Raw genomic sequence first — 4,977 nt, forward strand, 5'->3', positions numbered from 1 at the left:
GTGATGCACTTCAAGGCAAATTCCTTAATTATCCTTCTTTATGATCCTTTATATATTATTCCAGTTTTAGAGCTGAGCCTCATGAAAATTCCCCATCTCTAATTTAATTATTCTGATCATTTTATCTCCCTCATAAGGCTTTTCTCAGAAATCTGTGACATTGCCATCCTATTTGATAGTTGACCTGAACATGTCAAACTAATTTAACTGATAAATCTTAATGCAAACGTAGCTAAGGATAGTCACATATCTGAAGGAATAAAAATGTCACTGGGATGTGGTAAGTATGTACAAATGAGGAGTCAATACAACAATTAAAGAATCCCATATCAATGTGGAAGATGCCATTTTCTCATAGAATGCAGTTGTTATGAAACTGGATACCCAGATTGCAACTGAATCGAATATCTATGGACTTTTTTCAGATTCTGGATTTTGCAAAGAATTTTTTAAGATGCTTATTTAGTTGTGGTAGGAAACACAGTTTGAAAACACCCCTTCATAGTTTGGGATTCCCAAAATATTCATACTGAGGGAGAATTTTTAGGTGCTTCTTTTTTAAAGTTACTCTAAAATTCTTATGGGACATATGTACCTCTGTCTTATCTGGATTCCTTGCTCTAGGAAAATAAACAAACAAATGGATACATTTTCTTTCCCTTCTATAGAGATAGAAATAATATGAAGGAATGACTGGGGCATAGTGAGAAACAATTATCTGTTTCCTCAGTTGTACATAACAATCAAGATGGAGTTACCATTTACTGTGACCTGTACATCTAGGTGCCCCTCTGTTGGAAAGGACTCTGCTCAAAAAAATCCATGCTGCTTACTCCTTTTTGATATTACAGAAGGGTTTTTCTTTTTTTAAAAAAAACAACAATCAAACCAACAACCCACATTCATTACTTTTATGAGCTACAGACCATCACAGGTCAGAACTTCGCTATGAAAGGCTCGCCCACAGCGTTTACCCTGGGGACTCCAAGGGCTCCATCAGCTCCTGAAATGCTTCCGCAGCTGCTGGGTAGTCAGTGGTTCTGCATTTTTAAACAACCTTCCGAACATGAACTCCAAAAATGGATGCTCTGTCTTTTCACTTAAATACTTGGCTTTCCTTCTAACAAACAAGAAAGAGGCCATTTTTTTCTTATGTGGTCATCCTAAATCTCCATTTCTGCCTTTTGTGCCCACTGAGAAGTTTTCCTCCACATACAGTTGACAGCTGGGTATCATAAAACCTTAAATTCTGATCATTCAAATAAACTTGTTTATGATTTTATTCACAGTTACCCCATATCTATATCTAGTTAAAAAAAAAAATGATAGCATTGTGTTGTACAACTATAGAGAAAATCAATGACTAATAGTGGTTTTGGAAAGTGATGGTGTTGCAGTTGTTTTTCCATCTTGATAACTGTATTTCTTCAGGTTCAATAGCACTTCTGGGCTCTGTTAGCCTATGATCCTTATTAATAGCTCACAGATAATAGTTTTCATTGCACTCAGTAGAACTGCTGCCTTTTACTCAATACATGTGCTATTAGCTACTAAATGCCATTAGTTTCTCCATGTATCTGCTGATGTATCAAACAAGTCAGTCTTCCTCAAATAATTTGACATTTTAAATCTTTCAAAAATTTTCTTCTCAACAAATACTTCTCCAAACCCTGGTTGCTGGTGGCTCCTGTTTCAATAGACCTGTGAAATTTGGGGATTTTTGCTGAATTCCTGGATTACAATGCCAAGATATAAACTGGAATATCTTTTACTACTTACATGAAGCAGCCATCTAGACATAGTGGAGGTCAGACAGTTGCTTTTACTGTATGTCATACATAAGGCCTCCTTAGATGTGCAATACATCAGGTAGTGGTAAAGGAAGAGTGGAGAGAGGGTATGGTGGAGAATACCAGCTGCAAAATGTGACTGGATCCAGCTCTGCACCCCACCACTCTGCCTGGGTCCTGATGCCTTCTGAAGTGCAGAAAACATGAGAGTGACTAAAGGACTGTTTTGATAATAGAAGAAAAAATGAGCCCAGGCAGGTAATGTTTATTTATTGATGCACAATATTCAATGCTTGGTCCTAAAAACATTTGTCATACTTTTAACTCTATGGTTAACATGTAAAAAAAAAGGTTATGTGGAAGTCTAGGAATTTATTGTTTAGGTTACACATATGAAAATCAGAAACAAAAGCATGCACTTTCTTATATGAAAGCTGAATGGTTTTGAAAGACAAATAATAAATGAGCACTTTTGCTAGAAAGAGGTCATCAGGCTCTCTTATTTTGTCAGTTGATACTTTTTTAGGAAGAATTTTTCCTTCTGCTAAATTCTGAGTTGATTAATGTGATACTGTATGTGAGAATACGCTTACCTTTCCTGCAGCTCAGAAAACAATACGGGGAGAAATGCAAAGCAGTGAAGAGGTGAAGAAACCTGTTGTCCTGGCTTCGGCTGGGATGGGGTTAATTTTATTCCTAGTAGCTGGTAGTGCTGTGTTTTGGGTTTTTTATAAGAACAATGTTAATAACACACTGATGATTTAGTTGTTGCAAAGTAGTGCTTACCCTAAATCAAGGACTTTTCAGTCTCCCATGCCCTGCCAGTAAGCAGGTGCACAGGAAGCCAAGAGGGAGTAGAGCCAGGACAGTTGACAGTTGACATCATGCTCAGTATATAAACTGGGAGGAGTTGGCTGGGAGCCACCAATTGCTGCTCGGGGACTGGCTGGGCATCGATCAGCGAGTGGCGAGCAGTTGTATGGCACATCTCTTGCTTTCTTTTGTTTGTTTTTCCCCCTTGAATTTTATTCCTCTCTCACCCTCTTATCTTCATTATAATTATAGTTGTTGTTATTATTATTGCTACTACTAGTTTATTACAATCATTAAACCACGTGTATCTCAACCCACACGTTTTCCCCTTTTTCCGATTCTCCTCCCCATCCCACCAGGGGGAGGGGGGGCAGGGGAGCGAGCAAGCAGCTGTGAGGTACTTAGTTGCCGGCTGAGGTTAGACCACAAAAGGACCCATCTCCTTTCTTCAAGTCTGTGCAGGAGGCAGTATAATCAGGAAAGGCTAAGAGAGAGAGAGAGGGGATAGGAGAAATGTGAGAGGGAAAAGAAAACACAAGACAGAATAGAAAACCCCGTGTTTCAGACTGTGATTTTCTGATTCAGTGTTGATGACCAGCTGCTCTCAGTTCTGAGTATCTGATGACTGAGGTTCAGCGATGCAGAAAAAAAAATCTGTTCTGTCAAGGCAGTCCTTTGCTAAGGAAGAATTTAGTGCACTATTCAAGGCTCCATGTCCTTCTTTTTAAGAGCTCTAGAAAGAAGTGCTGGTGGGTGTACTGGAATATTCTTATTTTCATCTACTACTTCATCCCAAATCCTGCTCCAGTAGCCATTTCTATCCATACTTTGGTTAGAAGTGTGGAACCTACCTCAGTCCCTGACTTCCTTTAAATGTCTTTCTTTGAACTGGATTAATTTTTCCATCTTGTTTTTGCTTGAAGACTTGTTGTTTGTAGAGGAATTGTAGAGGAATGAAGGCAGGTTAATTAACATTGATAATACACAGCTGTGGGCTGGCTTCAGGGGCGGTGGGTTGGCTGATGTTGATAATGTGGAGCTCTAAGTCGTTAAATAACTCTAAGGGGTATGGAAGAGGAACACTGGATGAAGAGAGACTTGGAAGAAGCAGGGGGAGGAGAGAGCGTGCCCCAGATGTAGGAGAGACAAGGAGAGGCCCTGGGAGAAGAAGGGGGCTTGGATGAGGAGAGGCTGGCTGGGAGAGGAGCCCAGTGAAGGAAGGCTCTGGATGCAGCAGAGGCAAGAAGCAGGGTGGACTGGGCTGAAGAGGATGAAGAAACAGCACGGACAGTAGATGAACTGTTGAAACCTTGTGGGAGATTGGTGGCTGTGCTAGGGCAAGGTGCGGGAACTACTTATTGAAGTTAACCTGGAATTTGCTGATAAAAGCCTTGTTGCAGCCGGCTGGTTTTGCTAGTGCTGTGACAGTTGTTATGAGCTATTATTACATTTTAATCTAATTCCCATCCTGGAATTCAGTATCAGCATAGATTTGCAGGGTTCTAGTTAATACTAGAGAATGCCTCCAAAACTGGGCCGTTGGGTTTGGGCTTGCTGGTGCCTCAGTTATTCATACACCTTATTTGCACAGTCTTTTCCTCCAAAACAGTCCAAGAGTGGGCTGCAGAGCAGGTTACTTGCGTTTGAGGATCAGATGGACCCTGCTGGCTTCCATGTCAAGATTATTCAAAACACATTTTTGGAAGGTGTGTGAGAATCTGGCCATATGGCCAAGAATTTGAATAAAAGCTATGGGAGACTGGCAGCACTCAGGTGATTTTCTTGTATCCTCATTACAACTTTGGAGGCGTCCTGAGAATTACAGCAGAAACCACATTAAATTGACTCAATGACAAATTCAATTCAGCTACTATCCATTTCTTCCCCTACCACACTTCAGTCTTTGAATACAATTTCAGGGAGAAAAAAGAGCAGATGGTGCTAGATAGATAAGTATGGTATATTGGCCTCACCCACATAACATATCTGTATCTCTTTCTGAAAATGCTGCACTGCATTGTAAAAAATAAAAATAATTTTCCTGGCTTTTCCACTCCCCAATTAATTTCTCTTCTTAAGTAATCCTGGCAGGTTTGCTCTTCTGAAAATTAATACAATTTATTTTCTGTGAAGTAATTTTCATGGAAATTATGAGATTCTATTTTTAGATTAAAAAGCAGGATTTTGCCAGTATCTGTTCGTTGAGTTTCTGTAACTGAAATATCTAAGAAAACATACACTATATTCTAATTATTATCGTGACATTTTGTATAATGCAACAATAAAAACTCTTCAGTTGTCATTCAGCTGTTCCAATGATACAGAAATGTGTGAAGTAACTCAAACAGCTGTAAAGAAAACAAGGTCTTCAAGG

Source organism: Falco punctatus (genome assembly GCF_963210335.1).
Source record: "Falco punctatus genome assembly, chromosome: 7".
Lineage (NCBI taxonomy): Eukaryota > Metazoa > Chordata > Aves > Falconiformes > Falconidae > Falco > Falco punctatus.